Source organism: Rhinopithecus roxellana, chromosome 20 (assembly GCF_007565055.1).
Source record: "Rhinopithecus roxellana isolate Shanxi Qingling chromosome 20, ASM756505v1, whole genome shotgun sequence".
Taxonomy (NCBI): Eukaryota; Metazoa; Chordata; class Mammalia; order Primates; family Cercopithecidae; genus Rhinopithecus; species Rhinopithecus roxellana.
Window position 1 is genome coordinate 69,652,641 of NC_044568.1, and position 21,393 is coordinate 69,674,033.

The 21,393-nt window shown below is 46.9% G+C and overlaps 1 long non-coding RNA gene across 3 annotated transcripts in view; it reads right to left on the reverse strand.

Moving 5' to 3' along the window:
• LOC115895218 overlaps positions 1-21,393 on the reverse strand; it is a 36,316-nt gene that overhangs the window by 7,545 nt on the left and 7,378 nt on the right. For all 3 annotated transcript variants that reach the window (XR_004055411.1, XR_004055412.1, XR_004055413.1), the window contains exons 2-3: positions 5,924-6,482; positions 3,808-3,952 (exon numbers count right to left, since the gene is read on the reverse strand). This is a non-coding gene — a long non-coding RNA (uncharacterized LOC115895218). The remainder of the gene's footprint in view (positions 1-3,807; positions 3,953-5,923; positions 6,483-21,393) is intronic.

Consider the following 21,393-nt stretch of genomic DNA (forward strand, 5'->3'; position numbering starts at 1 on the left):
GGCCCCGCTCCCCCTCCAGCCCCACCCCCACCATACACTGTGCGTCTGCACGTCCTCCAGATTCTGCAGCCTCCACACCACCCATCACCATCACTTCTCCCTTTGGCCGCCCTGCTTCCAGCTACATGTCCCAACCATCCCCACGGCTCCCAGAACATCTTGCAAATGTGTAATTAGATCTCATTATTCCCCTACTTAAAATCTGTCACCAGTTTTTCATTGTCCCTAACATGAAATCCAATGCTTACCGTGACCTATGTGATTCTAAGCTCTGAGCCTTCCGCTCTGTCTGCAGAGCTGGGGCCTTCTTGTCATTCCAGTTTCAGCTTAAATGTCACCTTTCAGAGGACATCCTCTCCCCACTCAACCCCTACACCCGCCATGGCCCCAGGTTCATCTCTGCTGGCCCGTATGGCTCATTTGCTGTGGTGTGTTTACCCTCGTTTATGGCCGGCTTATTCATGGCTGGCTTACAGGAACACAAGCTCCAGGAAGTGGTGGCCAAGAAAGCAGTGGTCTTTCTTGCCCATGAAAATATTACTGGAGCAGAAGAGGTACTCCACAGCCAGCCACTGGACACAGCTGAGCCACAAGCCCACCTCCTACCCAGCAGCTCCAGGCTCCAGGCTCCCGGCTCCCCAAAGACTCCCCAGAGAAAAACCTTCAGAACCCAGCACAGTGGACACTGCAGGGCATCCAGGTGGAACCTGGACATTCTGAGCACTGGGCTTGAGCTGACTGGAAGCTCCCAGGGGTGCAGTGGCTCCCACAACCCTACAAGGCCTACCTGCTCTCGGCTGGCTTCACTTGGGGTTCCTTCTCCCCTCTCCGTTGGGAGGTGTTTGCTGGTCCAAGGGACAGAGCATCTTAGAGGACAAAGGGCTACTATCCTGTACTCAGGTAAAAGGCCAGTGTCTTGCCGTGACAATGTTTTAACCCCATGTCCCACAACCTGAGCAGGATGCAGTCATCACAGCCCACTGCACTGCCCTTGGCCTGCGCCCCAGCCTGGTTGCGCCATCCCTCGTGAACTAATTTCTGTTCATTATAAAGAAAGCATTAACCCAGGATGGGAAATTTCTCAGAACAGCACACATCAGAATCACAAAGACTCGCAACAGCTGCACAGTCATGCTCAGCAGGCAGCAGACCGCCCCTTCCCCAACCCGGCCTGCTATGGAAGGTCAGCACTTGCCTTCTGCCTTTCACGAGGTGTGGGCCAGAACCACGGCATGTTGGCTCAGCCTGCGCCGGCTGCCCCGTCCCTCCCCACACGCTCCCAGTGCTGCCACTTTCTGTACTCTGCTTTGAGGAGATGCAAATGAAAAGAAGTTTGTCTAGAAAGCCGCTTTCTCACCGGGGAGGTTAGTTAGCACACCCACAGCCTGAGTCCTTGAGGACAATGAGAACTCATGCCCCCAGTGAGGATTTAAACAAAGCCACAAGGTGAACTGCAACTGGACTCCAGTGTGCTGATGTTTCCAACAAGGATCGCAATGAAAAGTAATCCCCCAATTCCCCAATTCCAAAGCCACCTCAGTCTCTCCCAAGTACAAAGGCCTCAGCAGGACCCCCTCCCTGTCCAAGGCTGGGGGGCCACAGAAAGGAAAAGGGAGGGCGCCCTAAGAGTCCAGGAAAAGGACACACAATGTAAAGTGAGCTGGTTGTGGTGGTATTTGCAAGGTATTTTCTTTTTAATTTTTTTTTTCTTTTCAAGAAATGAGACAGGGTCTCTCACTGTTACCCAGGCTGGAGTGCAGTGACACGATCTCAGCTCACTGCAGCCTCCCAGGCTCAAGTGATCTTCCCATCTCAACCTCCCCAGAAGCTGGGACCACAGGCATGCGCCACTGGGCCTGGCTAATTTTTTGTATTTTTTTGTAGAGATGGGGTTTTGCCATGTTGCCCAGGCTGGTCTTGAACTCCTAAGCCCAACTGATCTGCCTGCCTTGGCCTCCCAAAGTGCTGGGATTACAGGCACGAGCCACCATGCCAAGCCCCACAACTTATGTTTCTATTGGTCTTTCTTCTAGAGCACTAATCCTTTTTTCAGCTGATTCCAATCTGCTGGTAAATACACCTACTGGATTTTTAATTTTTTCTTTTGAGACGGAGTCTCGCTCTGTCACCCAGGCTGGAGTGCAGTGGTGCATTCATAACTCACTGCAGCCTCCACCTCCTAGATGCTAGCAATCCTCCCTCCTCAGTCTCTCAAGTAGCTGGGACCAGACGCATGTGCCACCATCCCTGGCTAATTATGTAAAATCTTTATGGTTTTGAGACCCAGTCTCACTCTGTTGCCCAGGCTGGAGTGCAGGGGTGCAATCTCGGCTCACTGCAACCTCTGCCTCCCAGGTTCAAGCTATTATCCTGCCTCAGCATCCTGAGTAGCTGGGATTACAGACACCCGCCACCATGCCTGGCTAATTTTTATATTTTTAGTAGAGACAAGGTTTTGCCATGTTAGCCAGGCTGGTCTTGAACCCCTGACCTCAAGTGATCTGCCTGCCTCGGCCTCCCAAAGTGCTGGGATTGCAGGTGTGAGCCACTGCACCTGGCCTAATTAAAAAAAAAAAATTAGTAGAGACAAGGTCTTGCTATGTTGCTCAGGCTGATCTCAAACTCCTCACCTCAGCCTCCCAAAGTGCTGGGATTACAGGTGTGAGCTACTGCACCTGGCTGAATTTTAAATTTCAGTTATTGCGCTTTTCTTAGAACTTCCATTATATTTTTTATGAATTCCAAGTCTATGAAACGATCCATCTCATTTCCATTCTTTAAAATACCTATGATTGACTGGGTGTGGGGGCTCATGCCTGTAATCCCAGCACTTTGGGAGCCCAAGGCGGTGGATCACAAGGTCAGGAGATCGAGACCATCCTGGCTAACACGGTGAAACCCCGTCTCTACTAAAAATACAAAAAAATTAGCCGCGCGTGGTGGCGGGTGCCTATAGCCCCAGCTACGTGGGAGGCTGAGGCTGGAGAATGGCGTGAACCCAGGAGGTAGAGCTTGCAGTGAGCCAAGATCACGCCACTGCACTCCAGCCCGGGCAACAGAGCAAGACTCCATCTCAATAAATAAATAAATAAAATAATAATAAAATAAAATAGATGTGATTAATATCCTAAAATCTATGTCCAAAAGCCAGCATCTCAGTCTCCTGTGGGCCCATCACCTTTCTTCCTCTGGCCCCCTTTCCCAGTGTACCTGGTGGTCTTCAGCTGAGTGTCAGGGACTGTGTGTGACAGAATGGCAGGGGGTCTAAACATGTCCCCTGACAGGGACAGCCCACCCCCTTCATGGTGGGCAGCAGTGAGACAGTGAATCAGGAACTCCACTGACACTGAGCTCCTCTGCAGTCTTTGTAAAGACCAGCCCAGCTGTGGCTTGTCTCAGGAGAGACAGGGCTTGGTCCCAGATGAGAGTGTGGGATATTTCTTAGGCCCTCCACCTGACAGGCCCCAATCTATTCCCTAACTCCACGAAACTGCTAAAAATCCCACTCTGCTTTTCAGCCACTTTCTGCCCCTCTGCCCTAAGCAGTTTTATCAGCAGACGGCTAGAGAGACCAGTTCCTAATGTCCGTCTCTCTTCTCTGGCTCCTTCGCTCAGGGGTCTTGGCCCCTCAGGTCCAGCCGCCTCGGCAGCCCCGAGTGCCCATCTTGGTCTCCCAGCCCTGGGATATTTCCTGCAGCTCTCTGGCTTCCCTGCCTCTCAGCAGCAGCCCCTGCCCAGGTTCTCAGCATCCTGCCCAGCCAGTGCCCCAGGAAGAAGGGCCCGCATTGGAGCAGAAGTGGGGCTCACCTCTGAAAGCCTGCCTGTGTTGTGCTGCTGGGCGGCTCTCTAGTCCTTCAAGCTGGGGCCTTCTGAACAGTGGCCGGCTCCTCAGGTCCTAGGCAGGAGTGCTTTACCGTGAGCTCTTCCACACCAGATGCAGAGCCTGCAGGACCTGGAATGAGTTATTGAAAAGGGGTGAGGGTGAGGACATGAACTGATAACCAGCCAGGCTGGTCCAACTAGCACAGGCCACAAGGACACTTTCCAGCCATAACTGTCCCATCCAGAGATATGCCGGACAATGAGAGCGCCCCAGTGACACAAGGCCGTTTCCCTCTGCCCAGCCAAGCATCCTCTAGGACAGAAGATCTCTGCGTCCTCATGTGAACTCTAGGGTTATGTGTGATGTCCTAACAAGACAGCACATGCCAGACCATGGAAATTGCTTCCATCAGCTCACCCTACAACTCCTCAAAGAGAATGGGGGTGTCTGTCCTCAATACAGGCCCCTACCCTTCCCCTAGAGGCTTCTGACAAGAACCGCACATCACTGCTGCTTCCTGTCCAGGGCTGGCCATGGGGCTCACTGGCAGACACGACTGCCTGTTTCATGTTGACAGTTTCAGGCCTTCACACTGTCCCTCCCCTCAGCGCTCTGCCTCCTCCACAGCTTGTCCCTCCCTTCGCTAAAGCCTCTTTCATTGTATCCAGTTTCAGCAAGCACATGCTGCCCCAGCACTCCATCTCCACCCGGGGTGTCTATTCCTCACCACGAATCACATCTCACTCACACTGTAGTTACACTCTCCTGTTAGATGCAAGCCCCACGAGAGCTGGGCTCCGCCGGCAGCACCGAAAGCAAGGCCTACGCCGTGGCAGGCGCTCATAGAGAATATGCTGGATGAAAGGTGTGTCAGAGGGGCCTTCTGCTCTGGACCCACGGTTTAAGAGCTCCACTCCCTCCAGCTGCTGGTTGCCCCTACTCAGGGTGAACCCAACACAAGCCTCTCTGAGGAAGGAGTGAGAGGACAGGCTTCTGTCCCATTTGGACTCTTCAGCCTCCACATCCCATGGCCTGGCAGGATGGTGGAGTAACCACAGGTGACATGGGAGGGCACGGTGGTCTGTGGACTAAGGCACCTGTCAGAGCGGGGCTCAGGAGACAATGCTGCCAGATAGCAGAGAGTCAGAACGACTCCACGTGACACAGAGCCCCCAAGCAAAAGATTGACTGCTGTTGGGCAACAGATCCTGGGGGGCTGACATGGGCCTGTCTCCATGGCCAGGAGGGGCTCCCACACCGAGCCCAGCAGGAACTTCGTGCTAGTCTGCACTGGGCCACAGTCCTGGGGGCACTGCCAGGGTCATGATGCAGCCCCCACCACCCAGCCGCCACCACGGCTATAGCCAGACCCTCGGGTCTGAGGCCGAGGCCAAGGCCAAGGCAGTACTGTATTTCTTCCAACTTCGCCCACTCCTTTCCTGGGTGGGATGGCTGAGAAGGCTGGTTTCACAGTTCTCCCCAGGTCCTTGTGAGCCACTGGTCCCCGGCCCTTGATCCCCTTCCAGCCCCCAGGCACCCTGAACGGCAGGGTGCAGGACACTAAGGCAATGGGGGCCTCCCAGTGGGCAGCCCCACCCAGGGTGTGGGAGGCCATGGGCCCCAAGCTCCCTTGGAGACTTCTCCCACTGCCCCACCCTCAGGAAGCCATGAGCTGTCACCTTCTCTGTAACCAAACTCTTCCCTGGGGACCAGGACACGTGCAGAAAGCACTTTGTGTTTTCTCAGGGCACTTGTGGGGCTGAACTGTTTGGAGAAGCCATTTCACGGGGAAGGAGTCGCACAAAAGAGGCCTTCCCGCAGGGGTAGCCTCCAGGACAGACGCCTCCCAAGCCTGGGATCAGTGGAAGATGCTGTCCCTCACCCTGCCGCAGACTCCCCACCAGTCATGAGGGGCTCCCCAGAGGGCCTGCCTGTGCTGGGCCCTCGAGTGTGGGCAGACAGAGGCCTTGCCTCCATTCTCCCTCCAAGGGCCCAGCCCTGGGAACAGGAAAGCACCCCAAGAGGAGAGCAGGCAAGGCGTCTGCAAGCCTCAGCCTCTCCAGGAATCACAGGGCTCTGGGAAGCGGCAATGGTTCTCACCTCTCACCACATAAATGCGTCCACTCATCTTGTCAGGGTGGCTTCCTAGGCTCCTCCCCTGTGGCCCACATGGAGGGGTGGCTGCTCATCGGGGCCACGCCCCTCCCCAGCATGGAGCTGCAGCAGGGCCACGCTGGCCACCACCAGCCACCCCGCCACACAGCTGCAGCTGTGGATGGGGTCTCGGGCAGGAGTAGCAACAGCACCTGGGGACTGGGGATGAAGTCCAGCGTGGTCCTGATCCACCCAAAGCCAGAGTTACCACACACGAGTGGCCCTGTTGGGCCTGCTCCCCACTGTCCAAAGTCCACTGGAGTCATGGTAGAACCGTCGAGACAGGACAGTGGCTCTGCCCTTGCAAGCTCATGGGTGACGGGCTCCTGCCCTCGCTTGAGCCCCAGAGGAGGCGCTGATCTTCGGAGGTGCCTGGGCCCAGCAGTGACAGCCACAGGAAGCTAGTTACATGCAACTTGCTGGGGAGGCCGCTACCCAGGCTGGTGCTGTGCCACTTACTCAGCAAGCCTTTCCCATCTTGCTGTTCCCGTTCACACTGTGGTCACTAAAAGGAGAAGGGCAGTGTTAATCATGTCCATCAGCTCAGCCAGCAGCACCTGTTCTGAAACCTCAGCAAGCTCCCGACAGGCTGTTCTGTTTGTTCTGTTTATATACTCATGTAGGATGCAGCAACAGGGAACCCTGAACACCTGGAAAACTGGACAACATACTTTTGTCTTCAGTTGGTGGAAGACAGTGCAGGACAGTGATTCCGACAGAAGGGAAACCAGAGAGCGCGTCCTATGACTGCACCAGTTACAGCCAGGAGGCGGGTTCCAGACTGCAGCACAGGGAGGGAAACTCAGCCTGAACCTGCAGTCTCTCTGAGTTGGGAAGACAGAGTTCAGAGGTCAGGGAGGCCAAGGCTGCTGCTATTTGCAGGGCAGAGTCCTGGGGAGGAGGCAGCTGCACAGAGAGGCAGAGCCAGGATCTGCCCAGGGTCTCCTGGAGTCTTTAGCTGAAAACAGAGCTGTGCCTGAGTGAGAAAAAACTATATGAGAAGGCCCAGAAAAGAATCCTGAGGAAGGAGCAAACAAAAAAATCCCCAGAGTTCCCACGGAATATTTTGTGTTCCCACAAGCCACTGTGGACAGATGTCCTAATTCATGGGGTATTGGGTAGACTCCGCAGAAGGGTATCACCCTTAGTGATAGAGCTAAGTCAGCTGCAGATTAAAGCAGCACCGGACCCACTGAAAAGCTCAGAAGCCTCTAAAGGATCGCCGCTTCCAAGGGACTTAACTGCATACCAGACCCAAACCCAACACTATTCAAAGAAAGTCAACAAAATTCACCAGCCAACAATTTATTTTATTTTTTTGTAGAGACAGGGTCTCGCTATGTTGCCCAGGCTGGTCTTGAACTCCTGAGCTCAATCGATCCACCTGCCTGGGCCTCCCAAAGTGCTGGGATTACAGGCGTGAGCCACCACGCCCGTCCTGCTTTTCTTACTCTTAACTGTTAACAGTTTGTTCAACCTAGTAACAGCAAGAGCTAGGCATGGTGGTGCATGCCTAAAGACCCAGTTAAGAGGCTGAGGCAGAATAGCTCGAGTCCAGGAGTTCTGGGCTATTTGGACTGAGTGTTTAAACTAAGTTTGGCATCAAAATGGTGACCTCCCTGGAATATGGTGACCTCCCCTCCTTAGGCACCACCAGGTTGCCTAAGGAGGGGTGAATAAGCCCACGTCAGAAATGAAGCAGGTCAAAACTCCTGTACTGATCAGTAATGCGATTGCACTTGTGAATAGCCACTGCACTCTAGCCTGGGCCACATAGTAACGCTCTGACTCTATTATTAATATTTTAAAAAGCTGCGTACAATGGCTCACACCTGTTAATCCCAACACTTTGGGAGGCTAAGGTGGGTGGATCACGAGGTCATGAGTTCAGGACCAGCCTGGCTAACACGGTGAAACTCTGCCTCTACTAAAAATACAAAAAATTAGCCAGGCATGGTGGCGGGCGCCTGTAGTCCCAGCTACTCAGGAGGCTGAGGCAGGAGAATGGCATTAACCTGGGAGGGGCAGCTTGCAGTGAGCCCAGATCGAGCCACTGCACTCCAGCCTGGGCGACAGAATGAGACTCCATCCCAAAAACAAACAAACAAACAAAAAAACCCTGTCTCAACAACAAAAACAAAAACAAACCAGCAACAACGTATTCAATGGTTATGGTTTATGAATAAGTGAAATTAATGACGGCAATATCATAAGGGACGGTAAGGATATCATAAGGGATGGTAAGGATGAACTGGGAATGCTCTGTTAGAGGGAACTCGTACAACCCATGAAGTGGTATAGCATCAGTTGAAAGTGGAATTGGATTAGTTGTAACTGTAAATACCAAACCCAAGGGCAAATATTTTTCTTTTCTTTTTTTTTTTTTTTTTTAGATGGAGTCTCGTTCTTGTCATCCAGGCTAGAGTGCAGGGGCGCCATCTCGGCTCACTGCAACCTCTGCCTCCTGGGTTCAAGCCATGCGCCTGCCTCAGCCTCCTGAGTAGCTGGGATTACAGATTACAGGCACCTGCCCCCATGCCCAGCTAATTTTTTATATTTTTAGTAGAGATAGGGTTTTACCATGTTAGCTAGGCTGGTCTCAAACTCCTGACCTCAGGTGATCCACCCACCTTGGCCTCCCAAAGTGCTGGGATTACAAGCATGGGCCACTGTGTCCAGCCAAGACTTTTTAAAAACATAATATAAGAAGCATAATTGACATGCTAAGAGAGGAAAAAATGTAATCATGCAAGATGTTCATTTAAAGTCAGAGAAGGCAGGAAAAGAGTGGAAGACCAAAATAAAAAGAAAAGGGAAGAATAAAAGCAATAGAAAACAGTAATAAATACGGCAGATATTAATCTAACTGCACCAATAATCTCTTTAATTGTCAATGTTCAAGCAAATAAGAAACAGAAAATGTCAGAATATATCCAAAAATAAGACCCAAGCATGTGTTGGGTCAAAAATGAAGAGAAATAAAGACTTTCTCAGAAGAACAAAAATTAAGGGAATTTGTCATCAGTAAATCCACCTTGCAAAAAATATTAAAAGAAGACCCAGGAAACTCACTTTAAATATAAAGACACAGGTAAATTAAAATTAAAAAGGCCGGGCGCGGTGGCTCAAGCCTGTAATCCCAGCACTTTGGGAGGCCGAGATGGGCGGATCACAAGGTCAGGAGATCGAGACCATCCTGGCTAACATGGTGAAACCCCGTCTCTACTAAAAAAATACAAAAAAACTAGTCGGGCGAGGTGGTGGGCGCCTGTAGTCCCAGCTACTCGGGAGGCTGAGGCAGGAGAATGGCGTAAACCCGGGAGGCGGAGCTTGCAGTGAGCCGAGATCCTGCCACTGCACTCCAGCCTGGACGACAGAGTGAGACTCCGTCTCAAAAAAAAAAAAAAAAAAACAAAATTAAAGAGATGAGGCTGGGCACGATTGCTCACGCCTGTAATCCTAGCACTTTGGGAGGCTGAGGTGGGTGAATCACCTGAGGTCAGCATTTCGAGACCACCCTAGACAACATGGTAAAAGCCGGTCTCTACTAAAAATACAAAACTTACCCAGGTGTGGTGGCAGACGCCTGTAATCTCAGCTACTTAGGAGGCTGAGGCAAGAGAATCACTTGAACCCGGGGGGTGGAGGTTGCAGTGAGCTGATATCGCGCCACTGCACTCCAGCCTGGGCGACAAAAGCGAGACTCTGTCTCAAAAAAAAAAATTAAATAAATGGATAAAGACCAGGAATCAAAAGAAAGTCCCAGTAGCTATACTGATGTCAGGCAGAGCAGACTTCAGAGCAAGGAAAATTACCAGGGATAGAAAAAGCGTATTACAAAATTATAAAGGAGTATTTCTCTAAGATGAGATAACAAACCTTATGTGTATACACCTAACAACAGAGCATCAAAATCCTCAAGGCAAAAACTGAGAACTGCAAGGAAAAGCAGATGAATTCACTATTATAGTTGGAAACTTCAACATCAATCTACCAAAATGGACAGATCCAGCGGGCAGAAAATCAGTAAGGACATAACGAACTCAACAGCACCATCAAGCAACGGGATAGAATTGACATCTACAGAGTACTTCATCCAACAACAGCAGGATACACATTCCTCTAAAGCTCACATGGAACATTCACCAAGACAGATCACATTCGGGTCCATAAAACACACCTGAGCAGACTAACGCATTTAAACAATTATGAGTTTACGTTCTGGGGCACACAGTATATAATAATGTAATTTTGTGACAACTGAAAGGGGTGGAGATGAAGCTGTAAAGAAGCAGAATTGTTGCATGTTACTCAAGTTACACTGCTATAAATTCAAATTACAGTGTTACACAAAATAAAATGAGAAAATAACTAAACATGTTACTACAAAAAACAAGAAAGAAAGAAAAAAGAAAACCTACAAAACTCCAGCTAAACACAAAAGAAGACAATAATGCAGGTAATGAGAGATTTTAAAATCCATGGCTGGGTGCGGTGGCTCATGCCTGTAATCCCAGCACTTTGGGAAGCCAAGGTGGGTGGATCACCTGAGGTCAGGAGTTCAAGACCAGCCTGGCCAACATGGCAAAACCCCATCGTTACTAAAAATACAAAAATTATTCAGGCATGGTGGCATATGCCTATAATCCTGCTACTAGGGGGGCTGAAGCAGGAGGATCCCTTGAACCTGGGAGGCAGAGGTTGCAGTGACCTAAGATCGTGCCACTGCACTCCAGACTGGGCAACAGAGCGACACTCCATCTCAATTAAAAAAAAACCCTATAAGGTGGCCGGGCATGGTGGCTCATGCCTGCAATCTCAGCACTTTGGGAGGCCGAGGCAGGTGGATCACCTGAGGTAAGGAGTTGGAGACCAGCCTGGCCAATATGGTGAAACCTTTCTCTACTAAAAATACAAAAATTAGCTGGGCGTGGTGGCAGGCACTTGTAGTCCCAGCTACTAGGGAGGCTGAGGCAGAAGAATTGCTTGAATCTGGGAGGCAGAGGTTGCAGTGAGTCGAGATTGCCACTGCACTCCAGCCTGGGCAACAGAGCAAGACTCTGTCTCAAAAACAAAACAAACAAACACAAAAAATTAGCTGGGTGTGGTGGCACATGCCTGTAGTCCCAGCTACTTGGGAAGCTGAGGCAGGAGAATCGCTTGAACTTGGGAGGCGGAGGTTGCAGTGAGCCAAGACTGTGCCACTGCACTCCAGCCTGGGTGACAGAGCAAGACTCCCTCTCTAAAAAAATAAATAAATAAAATCCTATAAGGTACATAGAAAAGAAACAGCAAAATGACATACGTCTTTCCTGATCAGTAACTAAGTGTAAATGGATTAAACTCTCCCACCAGAAGACAGAGATTAGCAGCATGGAAGAAAACTACATTACTCAATTATATGCCATCTATAAGAAACTTACTTTTTTATATTTACTTTTATTTTTTAGAGAAACAGGGTCTCCCTATGTTGCTCAGGCTAGATTTGAACTCTCGGGCTTAAGCAATGCTCCTGCCTCAGCCTCCCAAGTAACTGGGACTACAGAAAAGAATCACTTTAGATCCAAAGACACAAATAGATTGAAAGTCAAAGGATGGAAAAACATATTCCATGCAAACAGTAACTGAACGAGAGCAGGGCTATATTACTGTAAGACAAAAGAGACTTTAAATAAAAAAATAAGAGATTAAAAAAAGGACATTATGGCCGGGCGCGGTGGCTCACGCCTGTAATCCCAGCACTTTGGAAGGCCGAGGACGGCAGATCACAAGGTCAGGAGATCGAGACCACGGTGAAACCCCGTCTCTACTAAAAATACAGAAAACTAGCCGGGCGCGGTGGCGGACTCCTGTAGTCCCAGCTACTCAGGAGGCTGAGGCAGGAGAATGGCGTGAACCCGGGAGGCGGAGCTTGCAGTGAGCCGAGATCACGCCACTGCACTCCCGCCTGGGGGACAGAGCGAGACTCTGTCTCAAAAAAAAAAAAAAAGAAAAAAAGGACATTATATAAAGGTTCAATACAGCAAGAAGATAAAATTATAAACAGATATCACCTAATAACAGACCATCAAAATATATAAAGCAAAACTGACAGAATTGAAGGGAGAAATAACCAGGAACAGTGGCTCATGCCCGTAATCCTAGACTTTGGGAGACTGAGGTGGGCAGACTGCCTGAGCTTTGGAGTTCAAGGCTAGCCTGGGCAACATGGAGAAAACCTGTCTCTACAAAAAAGTACAAAAATGAGCCAGGTGTGGTGGTGTGGGCCTGTAGTCTCAGTTACTTGGGGCGCTGAGGTGGGAGGATCGCTTTGAGACTGGGAGGTCGAGGCTGCAGTGAGCTGTGATCGTGCAACTGCACTCCAGTCTGAGTAACAAAGTGAGACCCCGTCTCAAAAACAACAACAACAAAAACAACAAAAAACAAAACAACAACAACCCTCCCACCCCACACATAAAACAAAAACAAACAAGGGCTGGGTGTGGTGGCTCACGCCTGTAAACCAGCACTTTGGGAGGCCGAGGTGGGCGGATCACCTGAGGTTTGAGACCAGCCTGGCTAACATGGTAAAACCTCATCTCCACTAAAATAAAAATACAAAAATTAGCCGGGCGTGGTGGCGGGTGCCTGTAGCCCCAGCTACTCAGGGGGCTGAAGCAGGAGAGTCACTTGAACCCAGGAAGCGGAGGTTGCAGTGAGCCAAGATTGTGCCACTGCACTGCAGCCTGGGCAACAGAGCAAGACTTTGTTTTAAAAACAAACAAATTTAAAAGCCCCTACCAAGACTAAATCACAAAGAAACAGAAAATCTGAACACAGTTGTAACTAGTAAGCAGACTGAATCAATAATCAAAAATCTCCTAACTAAGAAAAACCCTGGACCTGAAGGCTTCAATGATTAATTCACCAAACACTGAAACAACAATTAGTACCAATCCTTCTCAAAACTTTTCCAAAAAAGTGGAGGGTAAGAAATACTTCCTAATTCATCCTAAGAGGCCAGTATTGCTATTATAGCAGAACCAGGCATTCAATAAAAGAAAACTACAGACTAATATCCCTTACACACATTGATGCAAAAATCCTTTACAAACACTAGCAAACTGAATACAGTAGCATTTTAGAAGGATTATATACCACAACCAAGTGAGATTTATTCCTGGAATGCATGGATGGTCCAACCTACAAAATTCAATGTAACACACCACATTAATGGAATAATGGGAAACACATAATATCATCTCAATTGCTGCAGAAAAGGCATGTGACAAAATCTAACACCCTCTCATAATGAAGACATTCAACAAACTAAAAGTACAAGGGAAATAACTCAACATAAAGCCATATTTGAAAAACCTACATTGTTAAACCTGAGAAAGCTTATTACAATTTTTTTTTTTTTTTTTTTTGAGACGGGGTCTTGCTGTGTCACGCAGGCTGGAGCGCAGTGTTGCAATCTCGGCTCACTGCAACCTCTGCCTCCTGGTTCAAGCAATTCTCCTGCCTCAGCCTCCCAAGTAGCTGGGATTACAGGCGCCCACCATCACACCTGGCAAATTTTTGTATTTTTAGTAGCGATGGGGTTTTACCATGTTTTACCATGTTGGCTACTCTCAAAGTCCTGACCTCAGCTGATCTGCCTGCCTCGGCCTCCCAAAGTGCTGGGATTACAGGCATGAGCCACCATGCCTGGCCTAAAAGTTTTAAAGGAAAAAAAACAGAAATGCACATTGAACATCATACTCAATAGTGAATGACTAAAAAATTTTCTTCTAAGATGAGAACATTCACCTTTACCACTACTATTTAACCTACTACTGGAAGTTCTAGCCATAGCAATTAAGAAAAAAATATATATCCAAATTGGAAAGGAAGAAGTAAAATTATCTCAATTCACAGAAAAACTAGGCCAAAAGATTACACACAAAAAATACAATAAGAGAATCAGCAAAGCAGCATGATACAAAGTCAGCACACAAAAATCATTTGCATTTCTATATACTAACACGGAACAATTTGAAAAGGAAATTATAAAAACAATTCCACTTATAATAGCATTAAAAAGAATAAAATACTTAGGAATTTTAACCAAGGAGGTAAAACACTCATACAATGAAAACTACAAAACATCGCTGAAAGAAATTAATGAAGATATAATTAAGGAAAAATATCACACTTTCATGGGTTGGACCACATTGTTAAGACAAAATATTGTAATATTGTTAAGATGTCAATACTCCCAAAAATGAGCTACTGATTCATATGTAAACTGAAGCAAAATCCCAATGACTTTTTTTTTTCAGAAACAGAAAATACATGCTGAAATTCATATGGAATCTCCAGGGACCCCCGAGAGCCAACACCATGTTGAAAAAGAAAAACAGGGCCGGGCGCGGTGGCTCAAGCCTGTAATCCCAGCACTTTGGGAGGCCGAGACAGGTGGATCACGAGGTCAGGAGATCAAGACCATCCTGGCTAACACGGTGAAACCCCCGTCTCTACTAAAAAATACACACAAAAAAAACTAGCTGGGCAAGGTGGCGGGCGCCTGTAGTCCTAGCTACTCGGGAGGCTGAGGCAGGAGAATGGCGTGAACCCGGGAGGCAGAGCTTGCAGTGAGCCGAGATCCTGCCACTGCACTCCAGCCTGGGTGACAAAGCGAGACTCCGTCTCAAAAAAAAAAAAAAAAGAAAAAGAAAAAGAAAAACAGACTCAGGATTCACACTTCCTGATTTCAAAACTTACTAACAAACTGCAGTAATCACAACAATATGGTACTGGCAGGAAGACAGACATATAGACCATTGGAATAGAATTGACAGCCCAGCAATAAACCCTGGCATGCATGGTCAAATGATTTTGACAAGGGTGCCAAGACCATTCAGTGGGGAAAAGACAGTCTTTTAAATAAATATTGCTGAGAAAACTGGACATCCACATGCAAAAGAACATGGATATCATATCAAAGGCATAGGAAACAAAAGAAAACACAGATAAGCCAGGTCCATTGGCTCATGCAACGCTTTGGGAGATTGAGGTGGAAGGATCACTTGAGCCCAGGAGTTCCAGACCAGCCTGAGCAACATAGTGAGACCTTGTCTCCATAGAAAAATTAAAAAAAATTAGCCAGCCCTGGTGGCACACACCTGTAGTCCCATACTCGGGAGGTTTAGGTGGGAGGATGGTTTGAGCTAGAGTTCAATGCTGCAGTGAGCCATGATCATGCTGCTGCACTCCAGCCTGGGTGACAGAGCGAGACCCTGTCTCAAAAAAAAAAAAAAAAAAGAAATACAAAAAAGATACGTCATGCAAACACTAATCAAAAGACCGCTGGAGTGGCTATATTAATGTCAAACAAGCAAAGTAGACTTCATAGCAAAGAAAATTACCAGTGATAAAGAGGGTGGAGTGCAGCAGCTCATGCCTGTAATCTCAGCACTTGGCCAAAATGGGAGCATCACTTGAGGCTAGGAGTTTTAGACCAGCACGGGCAACATAGGGAGACCCTGTCTCTACCAAAGAAAAAAAATTTAGACAGGCACGGTGGCATGTGCCTGTGGTCCCAGCTCAGAAGACTGAGACAGGAGAATCGCCGGAGCTCAGAAGTTCAAAGCTGCAGTGAGTTCTGATCACATCACTGCGCTCCAGCCTGGGTGACACAGCAAGACCCTGTCTCTAAAAAACATAAAATAAGTAAAAGAGGGTTATTACATAATGACAAAAAGGTCAGTTCATCAAGACACCATAATCCTAAGTGTATATGCATCTAACAAGAGATTCAAAATACATGAAACAAAAACTGACAAATGTAGAACAGACAAATCCCTTATCAGAGCTGGAGACTTCAACACTTCTCAATACGTAGAACCAGTAGACAGAAAATCGGCAACCTGAACACCACCATCAACCAACTGGATCTAACTGACATGCAGAGGACACTCCACCTAACAGAAAAATATATAGTGTTTTCAAGTGTCCAGGTTTGAAGCATTCAAGACAGACTATATTCTAAGCCATAAAAGTCACAAAACAAATTTTTAAAAATTGAAATCATATAAAGTGTGATCTCTGACCATAATGGAATTAAACTGGAAAATTAAACTAGAAACTAGTAACAGAAAAATGAGGGAATTCTCCAAACACTTGATATTAAGCAACATACTTCTACATAACCATGGCTCAAAAAGGAAGTTCTTACCACACTAGCTATTGTCTAGCAGTTGTCTTCATTTTATTCATGCTGCTGAGTTTAGTGATCATTCACTGTGGTTTAATTTGCATTTTCTTTGACTAAATAAGTTGAACATTTCATGTATCTGTTGGCCACTCAAGTCTCTTTTCTGTTTTTCTATTGTTCTTTTTTTTTAGGATTTCTTAATAGTCCTTTGTTATTGTACATATGCTAGTCTGTGCACATCACACATATTTTCTAGTCTGTGACATCTTTCCACCCTTTTTTGAGACAGGGTCTTGCTCTGCTGCCCAGACTGGAGTACACTGGCAGAATCAAGGCTCACTGTAGTCTTGGCCTCTCAGGCTCAAGCAATTCTCCCACCTCAGCTTCCAGAGTAGCTGGGACTACAGGCACATGCCCCTACACCTGGTTAATTTTTAAATTTTTCGTACAGACGGGGTCTCACTATGTTGCCCAGGCTGATCACAAACTCCTGGGCTCAAGTGATCCTTCTGCCTCGGCCTCCTGAAGTGTTGGGATTACAGGCATGAGCCACCATGCCCAGCCCTTTACACCCTCTTAATGGTGCCTTATAAAGGTTCTTAATTTTAACGTCATAGAATTTGTCATTTCTTTACGGTTAGCGGCTTGTGTCCCTGTTTAAGAATCTTTTGCGGCCCGGCGCGGTGGCTCAAGCCTGTAATCGCAGCACTTTGGGAGGCCGAGGCGGGTGGATCACGAGGTCAGGAGATCGAGACCATCCTGGCTAACACGGTGAAACCCCGTCTCTACTAACAAATACAAAAAACTAGCCGGGCGAGGTGGCGGGCGCCTGTAGTCCCAGCTACTCGGGAGGTTGAGGCAGGAGAATGGCGTGAACCCGGGAGCGGAGCTTGCAGTGAGCTGAGATCCGGCCACTGCACTCCAGCCTGGGCGACAGAACAAGACCCCCACTCAAAAAAAAAAAAAGAGAATTTTTTGCCTACCCCAAAGTCATGAAGATTTCCTCCTATGCCTTTTTTAGCACCTTTATTCTGTATTGGCTATTTCATTTATTTTTTTGACACAGGGTCTTGCTCTGTTGCCCAGTCTGGAGTGTGGAAGTATGATTATGACTCACTGCAGCCTTGACCTCCTGGGCTCAAGTGATCCCATTTCAGCCTACTAAGTAGCTGGGACTACAGGCACGTGCTACCATGCTAGCTTATTTAAACAATTTTTTTTTTTGTAGCATTGGGTTTCACTACACTGCCCCTGCTGGCCTTGAACCACCGGGCTCAGGCAATTCTCCTTTCTCAGTCTCCCAAGTTTCAGGGACTATAGGAATATATCACCATGCCTAGCCCCATTATTTTTTTTTTTTTTTTTTTTTTTTTTTACAGACAGAGTCTCACTTTGTCACCCAGGCTGGAATGCAGTGGCGCGATATCGGCTCACTGTAACCCCTGCCTCCAGGGCTCAAACAATTCTCCTGCCTCAGCCTCCCAAGTAGCTGAGATTACAGGCATGCACCACCACACCAGGCTAACTTTTGTATTTTAGTTAAGACAGGGTTTCACCATGTTGGCCAGGCTGGTCTCGAACTCCTAACCAGCCTGGTTATTAGGGTGGTGATCCACCCACCTAGGCCTCCCAAAGTGCTGCGATTACAGGAGTGAGCCACTGCCCCCGCCCCCATTAGGTTTTAGTAAGAAAACTTGCAGGCTGGGCATGGTGGCTCACACCTGTAATCTCAAACTGTGAGAGGCTGGGGCAGGCAATCACTTGAGCCCAGTTCGAGATCAGCCTGGGCAACATGGCAAAACCCTATCTCTACTAAAAATACAAAAAAAAAAAAAAAAATTAGCCAGGCGTGGTGGCACAAACCTGTATTCTCAGCTACAGACACAGAATATAGGCTGAGGTGGGAGGACTGTTTGAGCCTGAGAGGCGGAGGCTGCAGTGACCCAAGATCCCGTTACTGTACTCCAGCCTGGGTGAATACAAAGTAAGACTCCATTTCAAAAAAAAAAAAGAGAGAGAAAAAGGAAAAAAATTGCAAAAAAATTGTTACACAATGTTTGCTGGTTTAGGCCACCACTGGGAATGGCTGTCTGTCTAGATGTTCGGATGCTGGGCACAGTCTGCCCAGTCGGACTGCTCCATGTGGAGTACACAGTGGCTGCTAGATTCAAGGTCTTACAGGAATCAGCCACCATGGACTCAGCCGGGGCAGCAAGAGCATTCTGACAGGTTAGAGCTCGGCACGAGGGACACTACTTCAGTGCCTAGAGCACCACCAGGCACCTTACGCAGCTGGTCAATAAAAATTTTAATGTAAAAATAAAAACTCTACAAGAAAACATGAGGAAAATTACTTTCTAATCTCAAAGTAGAGAAGACCTCGCTAACTAAGGACACAAAAGCCACTAAACCATTTTTTGTGAGACAGAGTCTCGCTCTGTTGCCCAGGCTGGAGGGCAGTGGCAGTCTAGGGTGACTGAAACCTCCACCTCCTGGGTTCAAGCGATTCTCCTGCCTCAGCTTCCTGAGTAGCTGGGATTACAAGCGTGCACCACCACACCCAGCTAATTTTTATATTTTTAGTAGAGACACGGTTTCACCATATTGGCCAGGCTGGTCTTAATCTCCTGACCTCAAATGATCTGCCTGCCTTGACTTCCCAAAGTGCTGCGATTACAGGTAGTGAGCCACCACACCTGGCCTCCATACTGTTTTCTATATAGAGGTTATACTAATTTACATTCCCATCAACAGCATATAAGCATTCCCTTTTCTGTGCATCCAGGCCAACATCTGTTGTTTTCTGACTTTCTAATAATAGCCATTCTGACCGGTGTAAGACGGTATCTCACTGTGGTTTTGATTTGCATTTCTCTGATGATTAGTGTTATGTTGCGCACTTTCTCATGTTTGTTTGCCGCTTGTAAGTCTTCATTTGAGAAGTATCTGTTCTCGTCCTTTGCCTACTTTCTCTCCAATTCTGGCCTCAAGTGATCCTCCTGCCTCAGCATCCCGAAGTGCTGGGATTACAGTTGTTAGCCACCACACCCAGCCTTTGCTCACTTACTAATGGTTTTTTTTTTTTCTTGTTGAGATCCTTGTAGATACTAGGTATTAGTCCTTTGCCAGAGGCTTTATTTGCAAATATTTTCTCCCATTCTATAGGTTGTCTATTTACTCTGTTATTTCTTTTGCTGTGTAGAATTTTTTTCATTTAATTAAGTCCCATTTGCCTATTTTTCTTCTTGTTGCATTTGCTTTTGAGGTCTTAGTCATATATTCTTTTGCCTAGGGTAATATCCAGAAGAGTTTTTCCTAGGTTTTCTTCTAAGATCTTTAAAGTTTCAGGTCTTATGTTTAAGTCTTTAATTCACTTTGAGTTAATTTTTGTATGTGGTGAGGGGTATAGCTTCATTTTTCTATATATGGTTAGCCAATTTTCCCAGCACTATTTATTGAATAGGGTGTCCTTCCCCCACTGCCTATTTGTCAACTTTATTGAAGATCAGTTGGTTGTAGGCAAGTGGCATTACTTCTGGGTTCTCTATTCTGTCCCACTGATTTATGATACAAAAATATGTACAAGTACCATGCTGTTTTAGTTACTGCATGAGTAGCTAGGACCACAGGTGTGCACCACCATGCTCAGCTAATTTTTTTGGGGGGGGGAAGGGGGCAGGTACATTAGAGACGGAGTCTTACTATGTTGCCCAGGCTGGTCTCAAGCAATCTTTTCCCCCCACTCTCCCAAAGGAGGCCTTGTAGTATAATTTCAAGTCAGGTAATGTGATGCCTCCAGCTTTGAAGAACCTTTGTTCATTACAAGACATCATTAAGAGAATGTAAAGGTGAGCCAAACACTGGAAGAAGGTATGTGCATAAAAGTCAATTTGATTACAAAAAAACTGTAAAGCTCTACGTGGAAAAAAATTTATTAAAAATCAAAGACAAGCTGGGTACAGCAGCACATAGCCGCTATTTGGGAGGCTGAAGTAGGGGGATCACTTGAGCCAAGGAGTTCAAGTCTAGCCTGGGCAACAGGTGAGACTCCATCTCAAAAAAAAAAAAAAAATTTTTTTTAAGTCAAAGACAAATGATAAAAACTGGGAAAAAGTATTTGTAACATTGTAACACTATGATCCATTTCCATAATATAGAGTTCTTACAAATCAATAGGAAAAAGATGAATCACACAATCTTACAAATCAATAGGAAAAAGATTAATCACACAATCTAAAAGCATGCAAAGCCCACAAACATGAGGTCATAGGTAAACGAGTAGCTTTTAATCACGTGAACAACATACTTGTTTCCTCAACGAAAGAAACGTAAAATAAAGCTACAAGACACCAATTTTTAACCGCTGAAATAGTAAAAGAACAAAATGTTTCATGATATATTCTGTGAGTGTGGATTATGAATAAAAAGACATTCATTGTTAATGGAATGGAAACTGATTCAGCCTCCATTTTTTTTTTTTTTTTTTTTTTTTTTTGAGACTGAGTCTTGCTCTGTCACCTAGGCTGCAGTGCAGTGTTGTGATCTTGGCTCACTGTAACCTCCACCTTCCAGGGTAAAGCGATTCTCCTGCCTCAGTCTTCCGAGTAGCTGGAATTACAGGGGTGCGCCACCACGCCCAGTTAATTTTATATTTTTAGTAAAGACGGGGTTTCAACATGTTGGCCAGGCTGGTCTTAAACTCCTGACCTCAAGTGATCTACCCGCTTCAGTCTCCCAAAGTGCTGGGATTACAGGCATAAGCCACTGCGCCCAGCCAATTCGGCTTCTTTAGGAGGTAACTGTGTACACCCAAAAACAGTCTGATTCACCCATATCCATTGACCCAGCAATTCCACTTATGTCACAGGAATATCCTACAAATATATGTGCAAATCTGCATAAAAGTATATACAAGTATGTTCAATGCACCATTAGCCACTGTAGAAGGAAATGAAAGCAATCTAATGTCCCTTGATAGTTGACATAATAAAGTATGAATATATCCAAATGATGACATATAAGACTGCTAAATAGAATGATAGATTTATATGTAATAAGGAAAAATCTCCAAGATAGTTCATTAAGTTGCAAAAACGAGGTTCAGAACAATGGGTAAAATGTGCTACTGTTTATTTACATTGGGAAAAGCAGAGATATATGTTAATATATATTTGTATGTGCACAGAATTATCTGGAATATTTCAAGAAGCCTCTGAGGAGGGAGTTTGGAGGTCAGGGG